The sequence below is a fragment of the Pseudophryne corroboree genome, assembly GCF_028390025.1.
Source record: "Pseudophryne corroboree isolate aPseCor3 chromosome 3 unlocalized genomic scaffold, aPseCor3.hap2 SUPER_3_unloc_1, whole genome shotgun sequence".
Taxonomy (NCBI): domain Eukaryota; kingdom Metazoa; phylum Chordata; class Amphibia; order Anura; family Myobatrachidae; genus Pseudophryne; species Pseudophryne corroboree.
Genome location: NW_026967493.1, coordinates 5,723,065 through 5,749,695, shown reverse-complemented (window position 1 = coordinate 5,749,695; position 26,631 = coordinate 5,723,065). Strand labels below are relative to the sequence as shown.

The 26,631-nt window shown below is 48.7% G+C and overlaps 2 protein-coding genes across 3 annotated transcripts in view; both read right to left on the bottom strand.

Moving 5' to 3' along the window:
• The window catches only part of LOC134983154 (oocyte zinc finger protein XlCOF6-like), a 69,766-nt gene extending 67,386 nt beyond the window's left edge, over window positions 1-2,380 (bottom strand). Inside the window, exon 1 of one of the 2 annotated variants that reach the window (XM_063948901.1) lies at window positions 2,216-2,380. The gene's annotated coding sequence lies outside the window, so the exon portion shown is untranslated. The remainder of the gene's footprint in view (window positions 1-2,215) is intronic. The other variant, XM_063948899.1, reaches the window with a different exon arrangement.
• LOC134983156 (gastrula zinc finger protein XlCGF26.1-like) overlaps window positions 1-26,631 on the bottom strand; it is a 319,758-nt gene that overhangs the window by 190,739 nt on the left and 102,388 nt on the right. The gene's annotated exons all lie outside the window — the stretch shown is intronic.

The window sequence follows — 26,631 nt, the reverse complement described above, 5'->3', positions numbered from 1 at the left end:
CACTGTACAGTCCTCTCTCCCCTATATAATAATACCACATACCAGTGTGTGCCGGGAGCTGTGTTATCCCCCCTCATATATCACTGTACAGTCCCCTCTCTACTATATAAATAATACCACAGATCAGTGTGTGCCGGGAGCTGTGTTATCCCCCATCATATATCACTGTGCAGTCCTCTCCCCCCTATATAATAATACCACATATCAGCGTGTGCTGGGAGCTGTGTTACTGCCCCTCATATATCGATGTACGGTCCCCTCTCTACTATATAAATAATACCACATATCAGTGTGTGCCGGGAGCTGTGTTATCCCCCATCATATATCACTGTACAGTCCTCGCTCCCCTATATAATAATACCACATACCAGTGTGTGCCGGGAGCTGTGTTATCCCCCATCATATATCACTGTACAGTCCCCTCTCCCCTATATAATAATACCACATACCAGTGTGTGCCGGGAGCTGTGTTATCCCCCATCATATATCACTGTACAGTCCTCTCTCCCCTATATAATAATACCACATACCAGTGTGTGCCGGGAGCTGTGTTATCCCCCATCATATATCACTGTACAGTCCCCTCTCCCCTATATAATAATACCACATATCAGTGTGTGCCGGGAGCTGTGTTATCCCCCATCATATATCACTGTACAGTCCTTTCTCCCCTATATAATAATACCACATATCAGTGTGTGCCGGGAGCTGTGTTATCCCCCATCATATATCACTGTACAGTCCTCTCTCCCCTATATAATAATACCACATACCAGTGTGTGCCGGGAGCTGTGTTATCCCCCCTCCCCTATATAATAATACCACATATCAGTGTGTGCCGGGAGCTGTGTTATCCCCCATCATATATCACTGTACAGTCCCCTCTCCCCTATATAATAATACCACATACCAGTGTGTGCCGGAAGCTGTGTTATCCCCCATCATATATCACTGTACAGTCCTCTCTCCCCTATATAATAATACCACATACCAGTGTGTGCCGGGAGCTGTGTTATCCCCCATCATATATCACTGTACAGTCCCCTCTCCCCTATATAATAATACCACATATCAGTGTGTGCCGGGAGCTGTGTTATCCCCCATCATATATCACTGTACAGTCCTCTCTCCCCTATATAATAATACCACATATCAGTGTGTGCCGGGAGCTGTGTTATCCCCCATCATATATTACTGTACAGTCCCCTCTCCCCTATATAATAATACCACATATCAGTGTGTGCCGGGAGCTGTGTTATCCCCCATCATATATCACTGTACAGTCCTCTCTCCCCTATATAATACTACCACATATCAGTGTGTGCCGGGAGCTGTGTTATCCCCCATCATATATCACTGTACAGTCCTCTCTCCCCTATATAATAATACCACACACCAGTGTGTGCCGGGAGCTGTGTTATCCCCCCTCATATATCACTGTACAGTCCCCTCTCCCCTATATAATAATACCACATATCAGTGTGTGCCGGGAGCTGTGTTATCCCCCATCATATATCACTGTACAGTCCCCTCTCCCCTATATAATAATACCACATACCAGTGTGTGCCGGGAGCTGTGTTTTTCCCCATCATATATCACTGTACAGTCCCCTCTCCTCTATATAATAATACCACATATCAGTGTGTGCCGGGAGCTGTGTTATCCCCCATCATATATCACTGTACAGTCCCCTCTCCCCTATATAATAATACCACATATCAGTGTGTGCCGGGAGCTGTGTTATCCCCCATCATACATCACTGTACAGTCCTCTCTCCCCTATATAATAATACCACATATCAGTGTGTGCCGGGAGCTGTGTTATCCCCCATCATATATTACTGTACAGTCCTCTCTCCCCTATATAATAATACCACATATCAGTGTGTGCCGGGAGCTGTGTTATCCCCCATCATATATCACTGTACAGTCCTCTCTCCCCTATATAATAATACCACATATCAGTGTGTGCCGGGAGCTGTGTTATCCCCCATCATATATCACTGTACAGTCCTCTCTCCCCTATATAATAATACCACATACCAGTGAGTGCCGGGAGCTGTGTTATCCCCCATCATATATCACTGTACAGTCCCCTCTCCCCTATATAATAATACAACATATCAGTGTGTGCTGGGAGCTGTGTTATCCCCCATCATATATCACTGTACAGTCCTCTCTCCCCTATATAACAACAATAATATGCATTATTACCTCACACCATAATCGGGAAGAAATCTGTGCTGTGGGGATTTAAACCAGCGTTCCAGCCTCTCACGGTCACCTGATTCAATATTATGGAGACTCCAACTTCAAGTCCTGACTCCTGCCTCTGTGGCCCCGCCCCCTACACGTGCTACAGGCGCGATAGTTACTGTGTAACTGTAAACTAAAATGCTATCCGGGAGGCTACAACAAAATGGCTGCCATTGACTTTTCGGAGTACAGTACAGTAAAAATAATGTTTTTTCTCTAATAATAACATCGTCCCCCGACAGATCACATGGAGATTGTGCTAGTCACAAGACAGCGGATGTATTATTCACAGAAACAGATGAATTATTCACAGAAACAAAAGTACACACATCTGTTAATCAGAATATAGTCACCATCTGTGCTACAAGAAAATGGCCGCCGATATCTCTAGCTCACTCATTCCTCTCCTCAGTGGTTACACTGTGCTATTAGAATGTGTGATAAGTAAGATGACTATTGTACAGATGAGAGGGAGGCAGCCCCAGCTCACACACAGCACAGAGGGGGCACTCAGGGTCCTGTGACTGTCTCTATACACTGCACTGGCAGTAACACACTTTCTCTGACGTCCTAGTGGATGCTGGGAACTCCGTAAGGACCATGGGGAATAGCGGCTCCGCAGGAGACTGGGCACAAAAGTAAAAGCTTTAGGACTACCCGGTGTGCACTGGCTCCTCCCCCTATGACCCTCCTCCAAGCCTCAGTTAGATTTTTGTGCCCGAACGAGAAGGGTGCACACTAGGTGGCTCTCCTGAGCTGCTTAGTGAAAAAGTTTAAGTTAGGTTTTTTATTTTCAGTGAGTCCTGCTGGCAACAGGCTCACTGCATCGAGGGACTAAGGGGAGAAGAAGCGAACTCACCTGCGTGCAGAGTGGATTGGGCTTCTTAGGCTACTGGACATTAGCTCCAGAGGGACGATCACAGGCCCAGCCATGGATGGGTCCCAGAGCCGCGCCGCCGGCCCCCTTACAGAGCCAGAAGACAGAAGAGGTCCGGGAAATCGGCGGCAGAAGACGTCCTGTCTTCAATAAGGTAGCGCACAGCACCGCAGCTGTGCGCCATTGCTCTCAGCACACTTCACACTCCGGTCACTGAGGGTGCAGGGCGCTGGGGGGGGGGCGCCCTGAGACGCAATAAAAACACCTTAGATGGCGAAAAATACATCACATATAGCTCCTGGGCTATATAGATGCATTTAACCCCTGCCAGTTTTCCTTAAAAAAGCGGGAGAAAGGCCGCCGAGAAGGGGGCGGAGCCTATCTCCTCAGCACACTGGCGCCATTTTCCCTCACAGCTCCGTTGGAGGGAAGCTCCCTGGCTCTCCCCTGCAGTCACTACACTACAGAAAGGGTTAAAAAAGAGAGGGGGGCACTAATTACGCGCAGTATTAAAAATACAGCAGCTATAAGGGTAAAAACACTTATATAAGGTTATCCCTGTATATATATATAGCGCTCTGGTGTGTGCTGGCAAACTCTCCCTCTGTCTCCCCAAAGGGCTAGTGGGGTCCTGTCCTCTATCAGAGCATTCCCTGTGTGTGTGCTGTGTGTCGGTACGTTTGTATCGACATGTATGAGGAGAAAAATGATGTGGAGACGGAGCAGATTGCCTGTAATAGTGATGTCACCCCCTAGGGGGTCGACACCTGAGTGGATGAACTGTTGGAAGGAATTACGTGACAGTGTCAGCTCTGTATAAAAGACAGTGGTTGACATGAGACAGCCGGCTACTCAGCTTGTGCCTGTCCAGACGTCTCATAGGCCGTCAGGGGCTCTAAAGCGCCCGTTACCTCAGATGGCAGATATAGACGCCGACACGGATACTGACTCCAGTGTCGACGGTGAAGAGACAAATGTGACTTCCAGTAGGGCCACACGTTACTTGATTGAGGCAATGAAAAATGTTTTACACATTTCTGATAATACGAGTACCACCAAAAAGGGGTATTATGTTCGGTGAGGAAAAACTACCTGTAGTTTTCCTGAATCTGAGAAAATAAATGAGGTGTGTGATGATGCGTGGGTTTCCCCCGATAACAACTGATAATTTCTAAAATGTTATTGGCATTATATCCTTTCCCGCCAGAGGTTAGGGTGCGTTGGGAAACACCCCCTAGGGTGGATAAAGCGCTCACACGCTTTTAAGAACAAGGGCTCTACCCTCTCCTGAGATGGCCGCCCTTAAGGATCCTGCTGATAGAAAGTAGGAGGGTATCCTAAAATGTATTTACACACATACTGGTGTTATACTGCGACCAGCAATCGCCTCAGCCTGGATGTGCAGTGCTGGGTTGGCGTGGTCGGATTCCCTGACTAAAAATATTGATACCCTAGATAGGGACAGTATATTATTGCCTATAGAGCATTTAAAAGATGCATTTCTATATATGCGTGATGCACAGCGGAATATTTGCCGACTGGCATCAAGTCTAAGTGCGTTGTCCATTTCTGCCAGTAGAGGGTTATGGACACGACAGTGGTCAGGTGATGCGGATTCCAAACGGCATTTGGAAGTATTACCTTATTAAGGGGAGGAGTTATTTGGGGTCGGTCTTTCAGACCTGGTGGCCACGGCAACAGCTGGGAAATCCACGTTGGTACCCCAGGTCGCCTCTCAACATAAGAAGACACCGTATTATCAGGCGCAGTCCTTTCGTGGGCAAGCGGGCAAAAGGTTTCTCTTTTCTGCCCCGTGACAAGGCACGGTGGGGGCCCGTCTCAATGAATTTCAGCGCGCAGTGGGCTCACTCGCAAGTAGACCCCTGGATCCTTCAGGTGATATCTCAGGGGTACAAATTGGAATTCGAGACGTCTCCCCCTCGCCGTTTTCCTAAAGTCGGCTTTACCGACGTCTCCCTCTAACAGGGAGGCAGTTTTGGAAGCCATTCACAAGCTGTATTCCCAGCAGGTGATAATCAAGGTACCCCTCCTGCAACAGGGAACGGGGTATTATTCCACACTGTTGTGGTACCGAAGCCGGACGGCTCGGTGAGACCGATTCTAAATCTAAAATCTTTGAACACTTACATACGGAGGTTCAAATTCAAGTTGGAGTCACTCAGAGCAGTGATTGCGAACCTGGAAGAAGGGGACTACATGATGTCTCGGGACATCAAGGATGCTTACCTTCATGTCCCAATTTACCCTTCTCACCAAGGGTACCTCAGGTTTGTGGTACAGAACTGTCACTATCAGTTTCAGACGCTGCCGTTTGGATGGTCCACGGCACCCCGGGTCTTTACCAAGGTAACGGCCGAAATGATGATACTCCTTCGAAGGAAGGGAGTTTTAGTTATCCCTTACTTGGACGATCTCCTGATAAGGGTAAGATCCAGAGAACAGTTGGAGGTCGGTGTAGCACTATCTCAGGTAGTGTTGCGGCAGCACGGTTGGATTCTCAATATTCCAAAATCGCAGCTGGTTCCGACGACTCGTCTTCTGTTCCTAGGGATGATCCTGGACACAGTCCAGAAAAAGGTGTTTCTCCCGGAGGAGAAAGCCAGGGAGTTATCCGAGCTAGTCAGGAACCTCCTAAAACCGAGCCAAGTCTCAGTGCATCAATGCACAAGGGTTCTGGGAAAAATGGTGGCTTCCTACGAAGCAATCCCATTCGGCAGATTCCACGCAAGAACTTTCCAGTGGGACCTGCTGGACAAATGGTCCGGGTCGCATCTTCAGATGCATCAGCGGATAACCCTGTCACCAAGGACAAGGGTGTCCCTCCTGTGGTGGTTGCAGAGTGCTCATCTTCTAGAGGGCCGCAGATTCGGCATTCAGGACTGGGTCCTGGTGACCACGGATGCCAGCCTGCGAGGCTGGGGAGCAGTCACACAGGGAAGGAATTTCCAGGGCTTATGGTCAAGCCTGGAGACATCACTTCACATAAATATCCTGAAGCTAAGGGCCATTTACAATGCTCTAAGCTTAGCAAGACCTCTGCTTCAAGGTCAGCCGGTGTTGATCCAGTCGGACAACATCACGGCAGTCACCCACGTAAACAGACAGGGTGGCACAAGAAGCAGGAGGGCAATGGCAGAAGCTGCAAGGATTCTTCGCTGGGCGCAAAATCATGTGATAGCACTGTCAGCAGTGTTCATTCCGGGAATGGACAACTGGGAAGCAGACTTCCTCAGCAGATCAGGCAATAGCTGTAGACGCTCTGGTAACACCGTGGGTGTACCGGTCAGTGTATGTGTTTCATCCTCTGCCTCTCATACACAAGGTACTGAGAATTTTAAGATGGAGAGGAGTAAGCACTATATTTGTGACTCCGGATTGGCCAAGAAGGACTTGGTTACCGGAACTTCAAGAGATGCTCACGGAGGATCCGTGGCCTCTACCTCTAAGAAGGGACCTGCTCCAGCAAGGACCCTGTCTGTTCCAAGACTTACCGCGGCTGCGTTTGACGGCATGGCGGTTGAACGCCGGATCCTGAAGGAAAAAGGCATTCCGGATGAAGTCATCCCTATCCTGATCAAAGCCAGGAAGGATGTAACCGCAAAACATTATCACCGCATTTGGCGAAAATATGTTGCGTGGTGCGAGGCCAGTAAGGCCGACGGAGGAATTTCAACTGGGTCGATTCCTACATTTCCTGCAAACAGGAGTGTCTATGGGCCTGAAATTGGGGTCCATTAAGGTTCAAATTTCGGCCCTGTCAATTTTCTTCCAAAAAAGAACTAGCTTCAGTCCCTGAAGTTCAGACGTTTGTAAAAGGGGTACTGTATATACAGCCTCCTTTTGTGCCTCCAGTGGCACCTTGGGATCTCAATGTAGTTTTTGGGTTCCAAAAGTCACATTGGTTTGAACCACTTAAATCTGTGGAGTTAAAATATCTCACATGGAAGGTGGTCATGCTGTTGGCCCTGGCCTGGGCCAGGCGCGTGTCAGAATTGGCGGCTTTATCCTGTAAAAGCCCTTATCTGATTTTCCATTCGGACAGGGCGGAATTGAGGACTCGTCCTCAGTTTCTCCCTAAGGTGGTTTCAGCGTTTCACCTGAACCAACCTATGGTGGTGCCTGCGGCTACTAGGGACTTGGAGGACTCCAAGTTGCTAGACGTTGTCAGGGCCCTGAAAATATATGTTTCCAGGACGGCTGGAGTCAGAAAATCTGACTCGCTGTTTATCCTGTATGCACCCAACAAGCTGGGTGCTCCTGCTTCTAAGCAGACTATTGCTCGTTGGATTTGTAGTACAATTCAGCTTGCACATTCTGTGGCAGGCCTGCCACAGCCAAAAATCTGTAAATGCCCACTCCACAAGGGAGGTGGGCTCATCTTGGGCGGCTGCCCGAGGGGTCTCGGCTTTACAACTTTGCCGAGCAGCTACTTGGTCAGGAGCAAATACGTTTGTAAAATTCTACAAATTTGATACCCTGGCTGAGGAGGACCTGGAGTTCTCTCATTTGGTGCTGCAGTGTCATCCGCACTCTCCCGCCCGTTTGGGAGCTTTGGTATAATCCCCATGGTCCTTACGGAGTTCCCAGCATCCACTAGGACGTCAGAGAAAATAAGAATTTACTTACCGATAATTCTATTTCTCGTAGTCCGTAGTGGATGCTGGGCGCCCATCCCAAGTGCGGATTGTCTGCAATACTTGTACATAGTTATTGTTAACTAAATCGGGTTATTATTGTTGTGAGCCATTTTTTCAGAGGCTCCTCTGTTATCATGCTGTTAACTGGGTTCAAATCACAAGTTGTACGGTGTGATTGGTGTGGCTGGTATGAGTCTTACCCGGGATTCAAAATCCTTCCTTATTGTGTACGCTCGTCCGGGCACAGTATCCTAACTGAGGCTTGGAGGAGGGTCATAGGGGGAGGAGCCAGTGCACACCAGGTAGTCCTAAAGCTTTTACTTTTGTGCCCAGTCTCCTGCGGAGCCGCTATTCCCCATGGTCCTTACGGAGTTCCCAGCATCCACTACGGACTACGAGAAATAGAATTATCGGTAAGTAAATTCTTATTATCCCTATCACACACATTATGTTATGCAGGCTGTATATGTTATATGTCTCTGTATTATATGTGTCTCAGCACCTGGAGAGAACCTCTGTAACAGATGTACCAGACACATTCTTATATTAACATCATTATCCTCACATAGTTAATAAATCAATATAATTATACAATTTGTTTGTTTTTACTGAAATTGCATTCTTGTATATAGATAACTTTATTGGTGCTATTGATATTCAATTATGTTTATTCATTTCTCATACGTCCTAGAGGATGCTGGGGTCCACTTCATGACCATGGGGTATAGACGGTTCCGCAGGAGCCATGGGCACTCTTAAGACTTTTCAATGGGCATGAACTGGCTCCTCCCTCTGCCCCTCCTCCAGACCTCAATTTTAGAAATGTGCCCAGGGAGACTGGATGCACTCTGAGGAGCTCTACTGAGTTTCTCTGAAAAGACTTATGCTAGGTTTTTTATTTTCAGGGAGAACTGCTGGCAACAGTCTCCCCGCTTCGTGGGACTAAGGGGGCAAAAGTAGGAACCAACTTCCTGAAGAGTTTCATGGCTCTGCTTCTGGCTGATAGGACACCATTAGCTCCTGAAGGGTACTGAACGCTAGCCATGTTTAGATGCTCACTCCCACAGCACGCCGTCACCCCCCTCACAGAGCCAGAAGTTAGAAGACAGGTGAGTGTATGAAGACAGATCTTCAATCAAGCAAAGTGAAGGCTGAGGTACCGCACGGCTGGCGGGAGCGTAGCGCACCATTGCTGCCCACACATACACAGGCACTGCAGGGCGCTCGGGGGGCGCCCTGGGCAGCAAATAACCTCGTAAACTGGATAAAAGGGGGCATAAGATGCCAAGGCACAGCCCTACCCCTGCCACTATAAATATTATGTGAAAAATCTCTGAGGAGAAACGCGCCATTGCGGGGTCGGAGCTTCCTCCTCAGGCAACCAGCACACTGTTCAGAGCCATTTTCTCTCATTCACAGACTACAGATAAGAAGCTGGTCCTCCACTTCTGAACAAGTATCAGGGTGAAAAAAGGGGGAGCCTGGGTGCTAATACATATTGTGCACAATATAATAGCGCTTGAAGGTTTCTGTGTACGGAGTACGCGACACAGGGATTTTGTCTCTGTGTACAAAGTACGCAGCATGGGGATTTTTTCTTTGGCGCTGGGTTGTGAACTGGCTGCTCCTAAACTGTGTCCCTCTGACAGATTTTACTGTGGATCTGTCCCCTATAAGTCCCAGTGTGTCTGTGAGTGTGTATTGTACACGTAAGACATATCTGAGGCAGGGAGTTCCTCCCCGGAGGAAGGCATTTTAGGGACACAGAGTTGTAATGTGGTGGTGCTGCCGGCACACCAAGAGCCTGCATGGGTGAAAGAAATATGTGATAGTATGCATCATATCAATAGGAGATTAGATAAGTCTGAATCTCATGCTGAGTGCTGGAGAAAATCTGTGGAGGATGTAATTTTTCAGGGCTCTGTTCTTCCATCCGCAGGCGACCCCTCTGGGTCACATAAGAGACCATTTGCGAATACTGATACCGACACGGACACTGATTCTTGTGTCGACGATAGGGACTCCAGAGAAATAGATCATAAATTGGAAAAAAATACACAATATATGATTGTTGCTATAAGGGAAGTTCTGGAAGTTACGGAAGCCACTCCTGTACCTCAAGAGAAGGCTTATTTCTATAAAGAAAAGAAATCAAAGGTCACTTTCCCTCCTTCCCACGAGCTTAATACTCTCTTTGAAGGGATGTGGGTGAATCCCGAAAAGAAATTTCGTATTCCCAAGAGAATTCAAATAGCTTATCCTTTCCCGGTGGAGGACAGGAAAAAATGGGAGTCACCCCCTCTGTTAGACAGTGCTCTGTCCAGGTTGACAAAGAAGGTAATTCTCCCTGCACCTGGCACGGCTTCACTAAAGGAGCCAGCAGACCGCAAAATGGAGACTACATTAAAATCCATTTATGTTGCCAATGGTACGCTGCTCAGACCCACAACTGCTTGCGTGTGGGTGAGTCGCGCTATTGAAAAATGGTCAGAAAGCGTGTCATCAGAAATTGACACGATTGATAAAGATGAGATACTCCTTAAGTTAGGGAATATTAAAGACGCTGCCGCATACATGCTAGAAGCGATGAAAGATACTGGACTCTTGAGTTCACAAGCCGCTTCCTGGCAGTATCGGTTCGGCGGGTATTGTGGATTCGCCAGTGGAACGCAGATGCAGATTCCAAAAGAAATATGGAGGCTCTCCCATATAAAGGTGAGGCCTTATTTGGCGATGGACTGGATGCGTTAGTCTCGGCGGCTACCGTAGGTAAGTCGACATTTTTGCCCTCTGCGCCTGCAACAGCAAAAAAGACATATCACCCACACATGCAGTCCTTTCGGCCCAATAACTACAAAAAGCGAGAGGTTCCCCCTTCTTTGCAGGTAGGGGGAGGGGAAAGAGACAGAAGTCCACAGAGGCTCCAGGTTCCCAGGAGCAGAAGTATACCCCTACTTCTGATAATCTTCAGCATGACGCTGGGGCTCCTTTGCGGGAGGCCGCTCGGGTGGGGGCACATCTCAAACAGTTCAGCCAAGGTTGGATTCTGTCTGGCCTGGACCCATGGCTTTTGCAGATAGTATCCCAGGAGTACAAGCTGGAGTTTCAAGACGTCCCCCCATGCCGATTTTTCAAGTCGACCTTGCCAGCTTCTCTTCGGGAAAGGGAAGCAGTAACAGCGGCAATCCAAAATTATGTCAGGATCAGGTTATAGTCCTGGTACCTTTGTCACAACAAGTTCCAAAGCCGGACGGCTCGGTCAGACCGATCCTAAACCCCCAAAAAATCTGAATCTCTACTTGAAACGATTCAAGTTCAAAATGGAATCACTGAGGGCAGTGATTCCAGTCTGGAGGAGGGGGACTACATGGTGTCTGTAAACATAACGGATGCTTACCTGAATGTTCCAATTTATCCTTCTCACCAGGCTTATCTGAGATTCGCGGTTCAGGATTGCCATTACCAATTCCAGACGTACCTTTTTTGGTCTCTTCACGGCGCCGAGGGTATTCACCATGGTGATGGCGGAGATGGTGGTTCTCCTGAGTCAAAAAGGAGTCAATATAATTCCTTATCTAGATGATCTCCTGATAAAGGCGAGATCCGGGGAGCAGTTGTTACAAAACATCACACTCTCCCTGTCAATACTCCATCAACACCAGTGGGACCTGTTGGACAAGTAGTCGGGATCCCACCTACACATGCACCGGAAGACAATCCTGTCGTCAAAAGCCAGGATTTCGCTCCTGTGGTGGCTACACAGTTCTCACCTACTAGAGGGACGCAGGTACGGGATTCAGTACTGGGTCCTGGTAACCACGGATGCAAGTCACCAAGGCTGGGGAGCTGTCACTTAGGGGGAAAAAACTTCCAAGGAAAATGGTCAAGTCAGGAAGCCTGCCTTCACATAAACGTGCTGGAATTGAGAGCCATTTACAACGGCCTTCTACAAGCGGTACATCTTCTTCAAGATCATCCCGTGCAGATCCAGTCGGACAATGTAATAGCAGTCGCGTACATAAACAGGCAGGGCAGAACGAAAAGCAGAGCGACAATGGCAGAGGTGACAAAGATCCTCCTCTGGGCAGAAAGACATGCAAGTGCTCTGTCGGCAATTTTCATTCCGGAAGTAGACAACTGGGAAGCAGACTTCCTCAGCAGACACGATCTCCATCCAGGAGAGTGGGTCCTCCACCGAGAAGTCTTCACAGAGGTGACAAGTCTTTTGGGGAATTCCTCAAGTAGACATGATGGCATCTCGTCTCACCAAGAAGCTTCAGAAATATTGTTCCAGGTCGAGAGACCCTCAAGCAATAGCAGTGGATGCGCTAGTGACCTAGTGGGTTTTCCGGTTAGTGTATGTCTTTCCTCCACTTCTGCTGATCCCAAAAGTTCTCAGGATCATAAGTAGAGCAAGGGTTAGAGCAATCTTCATTGCCCAGACTGGTAAAGGAGGGCTTGGTACCTAGATCTTCAGGAGTTGATGAACCTAGTCCTCTTCCCGAGAACCTGCTGCAGCATTGGACGTGCGTGTATCAAGACTTACCGCGGCTACGTTTGACGGCATGGCTGTTGAGCGCCGGATCCTAGCCCGAAAGGATATTCCCAAAGAAGTCATCCCCAACCTTATTCAGGCCAGGAAAGGAGTAAAGTCGAAACATTACCACCGTATTTGGAGAAAATATGTGTCTTGGTGTGAATCCAAGAAGGCTCCTACGGAGGAGTTTCAGTTGGGACGTTTTTCTCCATTTTCTGCAGGCTGATGTGGACGCGGGCCTCCGATTGGGTCAATCAAGGTCCAGATTTCGGCCTTGTCAGTGTTCTTTCAAAAACAATTGGCCTCTCTTCCAGAGGTTCAGACCTTCGTGAAAAGGGTTTCTGCAAATCCAGCCTCCATTTGTGCCTCCAGTGGCACCATGGGACCTTAACGTGGGTGGCAGTTCCTTCAATCGGATTGGTTTGAGCCTCTACAAGAGATAGAGTTGAAGTTTCTCACTTGGAAAGTGGTGATGCTTTTGGCATTGACATCCGCATGGCGGGTGTCTAATTTAGGGGCCTTGTCCCACAAGAGCCCTTACCTGATCTTCCATGAAGATAGGGCAGAGTTGAGAACTCGTTAACATTTTCTTCCAAAGGTGGTTTCATCTTTCCACATAAACCAACATATTGTGGTGCCAGTAGTTACTGACACGTTCACTGAGTTAAAGTCTCTAGATGTGGTTAGGGCTTTGAAGATTTATGTCGCTAGAACAGCTCGAATACGGAAAACAGAGTCTTTTTTTTGTCCTGTATGCTCCCAACAAGATTGGGTGTCCTGCTTTTAAGCAGACTATTGCACGTTGGATCAGAGGTACAATTCAGCACGCTCATACTACGGCTGGATTGCTGTTACCGACGTCGGTGAAGGCCCATTCCACTAGGAAAGTGGGCTCATCCTGGGCGGCTGCCCGGGGGGTCTCGGCATTGCAACTTTGCCGAGCAGCTACTTGATCGGGGTCAAACACATTTGCAAAATTCTACAAGTTTGACACCTTGGCCGATGAAGACCTCAAGTTCGGTCAATCGGTGCTGCAGGGTCATCCGCACTCTCCCGCCCGTACTGGAGCTTTGGTATAAACCCCATGGTCATGAAGTGGACCCAGCATCCTCTAGGACGTATGAGAAAACAGGATTTTGATACCTACCAGTAAATCCTTTTCTCCTAGTTCGTAGAGGACGCTGGGCGCCCATCCCAGTGCGTACTTTACCTGCAGTTTAGTTATTAGAGTTACACAAGTTGTGTTATATTAGTTTCAGCTTGTTGCTGTCATTGTTTCATGCCTGTTGGCGTGTGTTCTGTTGAATGCCATGTTGCGCGGCATGGTTAAGGTGTGAGCTGGTATGTATCTCACCACTAGTATTAAAGTAAATCCTTTCCTCGAAATATCCGTCTCCCTCGGCACAGTTCCTATAACTGCGGTCTGGAGGAGGGGCATAGATGGAGGAGCCAGTTCACGCCCATTGAAAAGTCTTAAGAGTGCCCATGGCTCCTGCGGAACCGTCTATACCCCATGGTCATGAAGTGGACCCCAGCATCCTCTACGGACTAGGAGAAAAGGATTTACCGGTAGGTATCAAAATCCTGTTTTAGTGTCCCTGTGTATCTCTCTTTCTGTGGGTTTCATTTTCCTGTATGCCACTACTTGCTATCACTATATTCTGTACCCCGGGGGTCTAGGTGCGTCAGGGTCTATTAGTTTTATAGTGCTACACCGTATATACGAATTTTGTATTTTTCTCTGTGTATTTCAGTTAAATCATACAGCTTAAATCCTCTCTTTGTGCTCTGTATTTGCTGACACATAACTCAGGGGGTTATTTGCAGGTATTATGTTTGGCTATATTGTACTGTTGCACTCTAAGGCTACATTCACTATAATGTCTGCCGCACAGGGCAGGAAATCGGCGGACGCTCCTGCATCATGCAGTGCTAGTGCCAAGGATTTAACTGAGGGGGAAGGTTTAGCTGATGGTTCAGGCACTGGGTGCCTTACACCTTCCAGTCAACCCGCAGCACCTGTGGCCAATCAGGAACCACCTTGGGCAGCGTTCTCAAGTATGCTGAATACGCTTATGACACGTCTTACGCCCCCCGTGAGATCTCCTGTATCATTGCAGCCACATATTGGCCCTCTAGTTAATCCGCCGTGGGCGGACAACCTGTCTACCCAGTTACAGAAATTAAATCAATCTTTGGTTAGACAGAAGTCTACCCCACGCCCAGCTGGGATCAAGGGGTCATCTATGCAGGCCATTTCTTCCTCACAAGCCACAAATATTCTACAACCCAGGTTGATGGTTCTGACCTAGTGGAGGCTATTAAGCTGATTCTCCAAATAGATGATGAGATCAAGCCCACTACTGCGTTTAAGAAACCTGACAAGTTCAAATGTCAGAAGGTAACTAAAGTAGTCTTACCACATTCTGACCCTTTAATTGACATACGTCAGGAACCCTGGTCGTCTCCAGATAAGAAATTCTCCCTATCTAAGAAGATGCTATCTCGTTATCCTATCCCTGCGGAGTTGAGTAAAAAGTGGGAATCTCCACCGCCGGTGGACTCTCATGTCGCCCGTCTTGTGGTGTCATCTACTCTGCCTGTCACTACCATCACCTCACTGAAGGAACCAACGGATAAGTGTGTGGAGGGATGCCTGAAGTCTATTTACTCTCTTAGCAGTTCTGTACATAGACCCACTATAGCAGCCTCCTGGGCCGCGAAAGGAATTGAAGCATGGGTTTAGTCAATTGAGGAGGAGCTACCTCAAAATTTTCCTGACACTGCCAGACAATACCTGTCTTATATTACCACAGCCTCGCACTATTTTCAGGAGGCAGCCTCTAAGGCAGGTGTAATGGCCGCCAAAGCGTCTACTACGTCTATACTGGCTCGCCAATCTTTGTGGTTAAGGTCCTGGAATGTGGACCTGGACTCCAAAAAGACCTTGGAGGTACTCCCTTTTAAGGGAGGTATCCTTTTTGGGGAGGATCTGAACACAATTGTCACTGACTTGGCGACTGCTATGACTGCATTTCTCCAAAGTAGTAATCCTTCTGCTCCGAAGGCTAAGAGTATCACATTTCGTTCCTTTCGGCTTACAGGGAAAGCAAAGGGTCAAGCGTACCCGAGACAGGCTTGTGCTTCCAAAACCACTAAGCCTAAACCTAAACAATCCTGGGCCGCCCGTCAGCCTGCTTCCAAACAAGACAAGCCTGCTGCAAGACGGGGCGGACCTCCCCTTGGGAGACCCCAGGGTGGGGGGCTGACTTCTGCAGTTTGCCGAGGCCTGGTTAAAGACCACTTCGAAAGCCTGGGTGCAGGAAGTTGTCTCTCACGAGTATGCAATCTCTTTCCAGAAACATCCCACTCGTCAGTTCTGATCAATGGTTATCCCTTTGGATCCGTTAAAAGCACAAGCTCTACACTTGGTTGTGCAATCCATCCTGGAATCAGGAGTGGTAGTGCTGGTACCTCTGTCCCAGAGAGGCAGGGGATACTATTCGACCCTGTTTCTAGTTTTAAAACCAAATGGGTCCATCCGGCCTATACTCAACCTCAAATCATTGCAAGCCCATGAGTGGCTCGTCAACTGGAAAAAATCCTCAGTGGTCCCTGCACAGAGCATGGTGCACCTGGGTGCACTGCTGGACACACACAGTCAGCGATTGTTTCTGTCTCCAGAGAAAGTCCTGAAACTTGAGGACAGGATCAGATACCTCTCTCGCCCAGGAGTGTCGATACACTCGGCGATGCAAGTGCTAGGCCTCATGGTGTCGACTTTCGACATGGTGGAGTACACTCAATTTCATTCCCGTTCTCTGCAGAGGTTAATCCTCTCCAAGTGGGACAGCCAGCCTCAGCGGATCAGGTCTTAAATGATCTCCTTGACTCCAGAGGTTCGTCTGTCACTGAGCTGGTGGCTACAGGACCAACAGTTGCGCAGGGGCCGTCCCTTCTGGATCTCCAACTGTGTCCTTCTGACAACGGATGCTAGTCTGAGAGGTTGGGGCATGGTGTTGGAGCAACACTCTCTCCAGGGTTGGTGGACCAGGGAGAAATCTCTCCTCCCAATAAACATTCTGAAATTGAGGGCAGTGCTCAATGCATTGAGGCTTGCCCTGCCTCTAGTAGAGAACAGGCCTGTTGAAGTACAATAAGACAATGCCACCATGGTGGCGTACATAAATCATCAAGGCGGCACTTGCAGCCGCATGGTAATGCTGGAAGTATCAAAAATCCTCCATTGGGCGGAACGCCATCTGCCAGCAATATCGGCAATTTTCATTCCCGGAGTCCTCAACTGGGAAGCGGATTTCCTCAGTCATCAGGACGTTCATACCAGAGAGTGGAGTCTTCATCTGGAAGTCTTTCAACTCCTAGTGGACAGGTGGGGCATACCAGATGTAGACCTGATGGCGTCTCAACACAATCACAAAATTCCGGTCTTCGGATCAAGAACAAGGGATCCCCGAGCACCATTCGTGAATGCACTGGCAATTCCATGGAACTTTCGGCTGCCCTACGTGTTCCCTCCAGTGTCACTCCTGCCCAGGGTACTACGGAAGTTCAAGCAAGAAAGAGGAATACTACTTCTAGTCGCTCCAGCGTGGCCGAGACGGCATTGGTTCTCAGACCTGCACAGTCTGTTGATAGAGCGTCCTTTTCTACTTTCTCAATGCCCAGACCTCCTCGTTCAGGGCCATTGTGTCTACCCGGACCTGGCCAGACTGGCTTTGACGGTGTGGCTCTTGAAGCTTCACTCCTGAGGGCCAAAGGATTCTCTGAGGCGGTTATCCAAACTATGCTAAAGGCCTGCAAACCAGCTTCTGCACGGATTTATTATAGGGTTTGGAATTCTTACTTCACCTAGTGTGCTGCTAAGAATTTTGATGCTTACAATTTTAGTACTTCCAGACTTCTGGCTTTTTTGCAACAAGGCCTGGATTTTGGACTTCGTCAGGCCTCCCTCAAGGTTCACATTTCTGCCTTGTCGATGTGGTTTCAGAGAAAAATGACATCTATATCTGATGTTCATACATTTACTCAGGGTGTATTACAGATTCAGCCTCCCTATGTCCCTCCCATGGCTCCATGGGATCCGTCTGTTGTCCTGAATGCCCTGCAAGAGTCTCCATTTGAACCTCTTGAGACAGTGGACCTTAAATGGCTCACAGCCAAGGTCCTGTTCTTACTGGCGATTGCCTCAGCTAGAAGGGTATCGGACTTAGGAGCATTGTCCTGTCGTCCACACTTTCTGATATTTCATCGTGACCAGGCAGTTCTTAGAACTCGCCCAGGTTATTTGCCTAAGGTGGTGTCATCTTTTCACCTTAACCAAGAGATTGTGGTTCCGGCCTTCAACTCTTCTGGATTGTCCTCAAAAGAACGGTCTTTGGATGTGGTACAGGCTCTCCGTATCTATGTAGAGAGGACTGCCTCTATTAGGAGGTCAGATACCTTGTTTGTACTTTTTGGTTTTCACAAACGTGGCTGGCCTGCGAATAAGCAAACTTTGGCCAGATGGATTAGAATGGTGATTGCGCAAGCCTATGCGCAGACTGAACTCCCAGCTCCTGCTGCTATCAAAGCCCACTCTACTTGGTCTGTTGGACCTTCTTGGGCGGCCCGCCGTGGTGCGTTCACTAAACAACTGTGCAATGCGGCTATGTGGTCCTCAGTGAACACGTTCATTAGGTTCTATGCCTTTGATACTTCCACCTCCCAGGATGCTTCCTTTGGACGCCAGGTTCTCATGCCTGCTTAGGTGCGTCCCCTCCCTTGAGGAACTGCTTTAGGATATCCCCGATGTATTCCCTGTGGAATCCCAGTGTACCCCACTGCAGAAAAGGAGATTTATGGTAGACTTACCATAGCTAAATCTCTTTCTGCGAGGTACACTGGATTCCACAGGGCGCCCGCCCTGACGTACTTAGCTTCTTTGGGTTTGTATGGCATTAGCCGCTGGTCCCTTCTCCTGTCATGAGAACGTGGTACTATATGACTAACATCTACCGTCTATTTTACCTGCTACTACATTGGGCTGGTTAACGAAACTGAGCTCCAGTGCCTGGAGGCGGGGTTATAGAGGAGGCAATGCAGTTCATCCTGGGAATAGTCAAAGCTTTAGCCTGTTGGTGCCTCGGATCAAGATCCAACTCTACACCCCAATGTATTCCCTGTGGAATCCAGTGTACCTCACAGAAAGAGATTTAACTATGGTAAGTCTACCATAAATCTCCTTTTTTATTCAATGTTCCAAAGTATCACTGACCTGGTTTGGGAGTGTTGTGGACTCGGGGTTTCTTCCGATGACCGGAAAGAGGAACCGCAACTGGGCCGCAGCAGAGATGGCCGAATATAGGTTTTCCTCATGCAGGATTTGGATGACAGGCAGGAGGCACGTGTGGATGCGGAAGGTCTCCTGAAAGACAAGACTTGAAAAGGCGCTGATGAATTTGGTGAAGAATACCGTGAGCTCACCGAGAGCGATACTAAGGAGCTGGGAGGCACTAAGGTGCTTGGAGGCACTGAGGTGCTCGGAGACACTGAGGTGCTTGGAGGCACTGAGGTGCGTGGAGACGCTGAGGTGCTTGGAGGCACGGAGGTGCGTGGAGACGCTGAGGTGCTTGGAGGCACGGAGGTGCGTGGAGACGCTGCGGTGCTTGGAGGCACGGAGGTGCGTGGAGACGCTGACGTGCTTGGAGATGCTGAGGTGCTTGGAGGCACTGAGGTGCTTGGAGGCACTAAGGTGCGTGGAGACGCTGAGGTGCTTGGGGCACGGAGAGCCACAGCAATACAGGAGCACTGGAGATCACAACTTCTAAGTAGAAAAGATGATACTCAGGCGCCGGAGCTCAGCCCGGCGTCTGAATTTGAACTTCCCGCCAGTACCTGATTGGTGGGAAGTGTTGATGACGTCACCCGCACCTTCAGTGGACGCCGGGCGTACCCGCGACGTCCAGACTCACGATCGCGGGACCGGGAGCCCGCCAGCGAGGACGGCCGCACGGAGACCCAGTGTGCCCAGAGGGGTAAGTACGGCAGCCGCGGCATGACACAAAGATGTCACATTATCCATGTAGAATATACCACATATCCTGCATGTGTCCTCCTACCCCTCCAGGATATCCGTCTAACACACATTTACACATAACATGCTCAGAGTCCTCATGTCATATTTTTCTCTCTCTCAGTGCCCTCATGTTATTCTCCCTTTCAACACCCTCATATTCTTCTACCTCTTAGCACCCTCTTGTAATGTTCTCCTCCCTTTCAGCGCCCTCATGTTCTCCTCTCTCTCGGCACCTTCATATTCTTCTACCTCTTAGAGCCCTCATGTTATGTTCTTCTCCTTCTCAGCAACCTCATGTTCTCCTCCCTCTCAGCGCCCTCAAGTTGTCCTCCCTTTCAGCGCTTCATGTTCTCCCTCTCAGTACCCTCATGTTCTTCTCCCTTTCAGCACCCTCCATCTCAGTGCCCTCATGTTCTCCTCCCTCTCAACTCCCTCATGTCATGTTCTCCTCCCTCAGTGCCCTCATGTTCTCATCCCTCTTGTTGCCCTCATGTTCTCCTCCCTCTCAGCGCCCTCATGTTCTCCTCCCTCTCAATACCCTCACATTCTTCTCCTTCTGAGCTCCCTCATGTTCTCCTCCATTTCAGCACCCTCATGCTCTTCTTCCTCTTAGCACCCTCATGTTCTTCTCCCTCTCAGACCCATCATGCTCTTCTCCCTCATAGCACCCTCATGTTATCCCTTTAAGTATCCTCAAGTTCTCCTACCTCTCAGCATGCTCACATTCTTCTCCCTATCAGCGCCATCATGTTCTTCTCCATCTCAGCGCCCTTATGTTCTTCTCCCTCTCAATGCCCTCAAATTGTTCTTCCTCTCAACACTCTCATGCTCTTTTCCATCTCATTGCCCTCATGTTCTCCCTCTCAGCACCCTTATGTTCTCCTCCCTCATGCGCTCCTCCCTTTCAGCGCCCGCATGTTCTTTTCCCTCTCAGCATCCCCATGTTCTTCTCCCTCTTAACACCCCAAGTCTTTCTGCCTCTCAGCAGCCTCATGTCCTCCTTCTTAGCACCCCCATGTTTTCTCTCTCTCAGCACCATCATATTATCCCTCTCAGTACCCTCATGTTCTCCTCCCTTTCAGCATCCTCACATTCTTCTCCCTCTCAGGGACATCTCCTCCCTCACAGCACCCTCCATCTCAGCGCCCTAATTTTCTCTTCCCTCTCAATGCCCTCAAATTCTTCTCCCTCTCAGCACCCTCATGTTCTTCTCCATCCCATTTCCCTCATGTTCTTCTCCCTCACAGTGCCCTCATGTTCTTCTCCCTCTCAGTGCCCTCATGTTCTTCTCCCTCTTAGCGCCCTCCTGTTCTCCTCTCTCTTAGCATCCTCACATTCTTCTCCCGATCAGCACTTCATGTTCTCCTTCTCAGCACCCTCCATCTCAGCGCTCTCACATTCTTTTCCCTGAGCACCCTCATGTTCTTCTCCATCTCATCATCTTCATGTTCTTGTCCCTCTCAGCACTCTTACATTCTCCCTCTCAGTATCCTCATGTTCTCCTCCCTCATCACCCCATGTTCTTTTCCCTCTCATCACCCTCATGTTCTTGTCCCTCTCTGCACCCTCATGTTCTCCCTCTCAGTATCCTCATGTTCTCCTCCCACTCAGCAACTCATGTTCTTCTTCAATCTAATCGTAAACCTACCCTAACTGCAGTCTAACCAGAGCCGGCCTTAGCTATAGGCAGGCTAGGCATTTGCCTAGGGCATCCAAGCATATCTAGGGGCACCCAAGCATGTCCCTGCAGTATCTCATGCTGGGAGGGACAGTCCGCAAACTAACTGTTACTTTCCAAATGTATTCAATCAGTACTTGTATACACTGCTGTTTACATTTGTAAAAAAAAATGCACACTGTGCCTTAAACTTCCTCTGACATGCTTGAATGCCCCTGACTTGTGAGACCTCAGACAGACAGCAGAAGCCAAGTAAATGCAATTCCTGGACCTGTGACATTTTCACTGACTATATAAGGTTATTACTGGATGGCTTCTATAACACGTGTATTTTGGAAGACTGCTTCACAGAAACCTGACATCACCTATACTGCTTGTGCACATAGGGTAGGGGGACCCTGTTATCCTGTGTCCCTTATCCCTGTGCAATTCCCAGGTGTCTGCAGGGACATAACATGGGCAATGTTCTACCCACACTTTATTTCCTAGTCAGTCCATGCCGTAAAATTCCCCTGCCACCCAGCACTGTAACGTGGTCAGTAAGTTGCATTGTGCTTTTCTATATGAAACATCAGTGCAGCATGACTTTCGGACACATCAGACTGGAGGGCAGAGCATATCACTCCCACAGTATAAAGTAAAGGGCATGCAGTAACAGACACCAGCAAACACACTGAATAGTGAAGAGAATGGACAGTTTCTACATGTTTGATACTGGTCTTTTTGTATAACCAGCAAGTGTGGCAGTATCTGAGGCAGTATATGTGTATTATGGGCATTACTAATGTGGGGCATATGTGTAAGGTGCATTACTGTGTGGCATTATGTGTATTATGGGCATTACTAATGTGGGGCATATGTGTAAGGTTCCTTTACTGTGTGGAATTATATGTATTATGGTCATTAATGTGTGGCATTGTGCAGAGTTGAACTGGCCCACAGGGTAACCCCCCGGTGGGCCCCACTACCTGAGCGTTGCAGGTACAGATGCAGAACTAGCGGCGGAGCTAGGGGGCACCAGACAAAATTTTGCCTAGGGCATCAAATTGGCTAGGGCCGGCTCTGAGTCTAACCCTAACTGCGGCCTAATTTTAATACTTCCTAACTGCATTTTAACCCTAAACACAGCCCAATACTAACCCCACCCCAACCAAAGCCCAATCCTAACCCCACCCTAACTGCAGCCTATCCCTAACCACAATCTAATCCTGACCCTACCCTAACTGCAGCCTAACCCTAACCGCAGCCTAGTATTAACCCTACCCTAACTGCAGCCTAACCCTAACCACAATCTAATCCTAACCCCACCCTAACTGCAGCCTAACCCTAACCACAATCTAACCTTGACCCTACCCTAACTGCAGCCTAACCCTAACTGCAGCCTAATATTAATCCTATCCTAACTGCAGCCTAACCACAGCCTAGTATTAACCCTACCCTAACTGCAGCCTAACCCTAACCACAGCCTAATGTTAACTCTACTCTAACTGAAGCCTAACCCTAACCACAGCCTAATATTAACAGTACCCTAAATGAAGCTTAACCCTAACCCATACCTAATCCTATCCTCACCCTATCTGCAGCCTAACCAAAACCTAACCCTAACCCCACTCTAACTGTAGCATAACCCTAACTGTTGTCTGTGTGGGAGGGGGTGGTGTGGAATGTTATGAATGGTGAAGTTGGAGCTATAAGGGAAGAGAGAGATCAGGAAAGGGGAATTTGTGTGGAAGAAGGTGCGAATGGGCGGGGGCGTTTGGAGCTTGAGGGGATTAGGAAAGGGGAATGTTTGTGAGGGAGAGACAGGGTTTGGTGGGTGCCTGGATTTTGGTTGAGGAGATTTCGAGCTGTGAGGGGAGTTGAAGCTAGAATTTGTGTGGATGAGGAGGGGGGTTGAAGCTTTGAGGGAAGACAGTAGTTGAGGGGAATGTGTGTGGAGGAGGGTGAAGGTGCCACGGATGAGGGGTGAGTTTGGACCTGTAAGGTGAGAGATAATAGTAGACGGAAACCTGTGCGGGGGAAGGGGGTGAATGGGGTTCCTTGAATGTTTTTTTTTTTGAGCTGTGAGGGGAGAGAAAGTAGGAAAACAGAACCTGCGTGGGGGAGTGAAGGAAGGGTCAGGGGTGGTGGTGCGGATTTGGATTTGCGAGAAAAGAAAGAGGAGAGGGTCAGGGGTGCTGTGGAGTGGGTGCGGCCCAGTTTGGAGCAGTGAGGCACAAGAGGAGAGGGGAGCCTGTGCGGGAAAAGTGATGGTGGTGTCTTGAAAGGGGGGTGAGGTATGGAGCAGTGAGAGAAGGAGGGTAGCATGTGTGGAAGATGGGGGTGTGGTTGGGTGTGCCGCAAATTGGAGGGGGGGCAGAGGTTGGAGCACTGAGGAATGAGAGGAATGGAGAGCCTGTGCAGGAGGGGGGGCTGGGGTGCCACATAGGGGGGGTTTGGAGCAGTGAAGTGTCAAAGTCAAATTATATATTTCGATATTTAGAATACACTATGGCATTTACTAATGGATGCGTCTACGATGCATGCGTCAAATACGTATGCTAATGGCTAATACGGTAGGGCGCGAATGACCGTAACAGCAAGTTACTGGGCGCATTACGGTAGAAGATGCATTTGTTAATAAAATTCATACTAAAAATAGCAAATATTTCTTACATACACTCAAATGTGGTACATCCAGGAATACAAATCAAATAGTGTCTTAAACATATCAGATTGTTTTGTCCAAACAGACATTGTGTCCATGGAAGATAGACCTTTGACTGAGTGAATGAGTAAATACCATTGTTTGCCCCAATTGTTAACATGAATAATTGAGGCTTGGTAATGATCCCATTGATCCCGTGATGTCATTGTCTCTAACAAACAAGAAGCCAGATACGATACAATAGCTAAAGATATGCAGATTCTTGATTGTGTGCTTAAACACACATTCATGCACATCAGAATCCTGTGTGTATATATTCAATAAAATACAGATCAGATATTGATATTTGAATTAATACTGATATGTCATATGTATTCTGGCTTTATGGTTTACACAGCACTGACCTGTCCCCTATACAATGAGTTATGCATAGCCTTTACACAACTGGTCAAGTGTGTGTGTGTGTGTGTGTGTATATATATATATATATATATATATATATGTATTGTTCCATTAAATATCAAGCCATACGTGTAGTACAGAGAGACGGAACTGCATAAAGACACCATGTGTGGGATCAAATTGTTCAGGATCACATAAGTAATAGTTTAGTGGTTGCAAGGATATTGTCACCTATTGCAGCAACAAGTTATTAGCTTTACCGGATTCATGTATATTCCTGTATAATACTGTGGTCGGTTTGAACTGGTCTTTAGGTGGGAGCTCAGAGGTAAACAACTTAATCGCATCACAAGATTAGGTATCGCCCAATGTTCTAGCTGACCAATGACCCACGGTGTACTGAATATGTCTAGCCCCTGGACCAATGTAAGAAGATCTTACATTCCCCATTGTACCGTTATTAGAGCATTGTATAAAAAGACATGCATCTGGCCCAGGTTTCAGTCACCTTTCTCAGAGGTCATCTTGTAAGACAGCTGAGGCCTGGAATCCAGTGGCGCAGCGTATGTATGACGGTAACTGTTACTATTGTATTGGTATAGTTGTATTGCTAATTGTACTTGCATTCATTTCCCCTGTGTCTGTTGTATATTATTGTATCTTTGAATTGTATTGTGTTGCTACAGTGTAGCATTGTTATCCCCTTGTGTCCGCTAGGGACTAATATATATGGTTATTGGGTTGGACCTTTAATCCAAACTTACCCTTCTGTCTCGGCTAACTTATTTTGTTAATCTGGCAGAGCGTCAGGGACGCTTCCGACACTATATCAAGGTTTAAGTGTATTATATTACTGTAGCCATATGAAATCACCAAGGTATTATGAGAGCATCACAAACGCTCAAAAGGTACGCTAAGTGGTGCTACGCATAGATATGCCCGTAGCTAGGAATAAAGTGTAAACAGTTAGCGTAACATTGAGGAAACTGCACAACTGACTTATTGTCCATCGGTTTACTTTAAAACAGAATTTAACAGATGGGGGCTCTAACCGCCCGTTACATACTTTAAAACAAGTACCGTACGGGGGCGTGGCCTGGACGCTGTAGAGAGAGGTCCTACTACTGCTGAGCTCCTGCAATAGCCGGCACAAAAACCCTATCACTATAGGTGAATCCTCTCCTGAACTCCCCAAAACACCTATCCTACGGCTGTAGATTACATGCTGGATAAGGGGGTTCAATTTGGAGACCGCTGTGACCTTCTTCTACCCGCGGCCTACTCCGCAGTTAAGATCCGGGGCCTCGAGTTTGGAGCTTGCCCGACTCCGGGCTCCAGACTCGCGCGACGGCCCAGACGAAGTACGTGAAGACGTGCCTCCCCACCTACCCTTCTCACCGATCTGCAACTCCTGTGACCTAGGCGCTGGCCAGACCTACAACGGGACCGCTGCTTAGCTCCACAGCCGACGCTGGACTCTCCGGGTGCCTGCGTGACGCGCCCTTCTGCTGCCGGCGGCCATCTTGCGGACCGGAGGTAAGAGGAGCCGCACACCACATCCCGCTTACACCCCGCTGACCCTGCTTGCCTCCCGTCTCGCCTCCTGCACGCCCAGAGTGCCCTGAATCCGGGGACCCGCGCACCAGGGGGACACTGTATAGTTCGGTGACCCGCCGCGTGACCCCCCCCACACCTGACCTCGTCCCCACCTCCGGGCACCACTGACCGCTCCAGCCATACAGTTACATCTGGACCTGCGTGTCCAGCGGCCCTGAGAGGACCCGGACGACAACAGCCGCAGTAACCTGGTGGAGTGTCCGTCGGCGGACGACACCCACGAAAAGGGGTCATTCTCCAGCTGCCCTCCCCCTCTCTCCCCCTAAGCATCCCAATCTGTGAGGACTCACAGACATCGTTCCAGCTTCCCCTCGCATCCCAACATCGGAGGGGCTACATTTACTAACCCCTGAAGCCTGCACTTACCCCTGAGAAGGGTCGGAGAAGCAGTTTCAGTGGTTGCGGGAGGCGAACATCAAACCCCGCATCCAACACACGGTCCACCCCAGACCCCACGAGATCGGAGGCCAGAGAACACCCAGTACCTCTGCCGCATCGTCCTCAGGACGGAGCGAGATCCCATACTCCTCTGGATCATCAGGCCTGATTGACATCCCGCCTAGTTCAGATCTGTTCCTGAAATCACACCCTCCGGCTCAATGACCTCAGTGTCCTCCACAATGTGAGCGCTCTACAACCTGTTTGCCGCCACTCATGCTTGTTTGAACAACACGTAAAATCCATCAATGTGACTGAGTTCCCCTGTTGCATTATTACCAGCTGATTGGACCCTCCCCTGAAACACGTCTCTCTGTGATCTCAAGGTGCGCTGCTGCTGACGAGAAATGGCTCCTACAAAAAAAAAGGAGACAATACCCCCGAAAGTCTCCTACCCCTCGCAAAAATCCCTCCAAATCTCCCCTCTACAAAATGCTCCATCCCC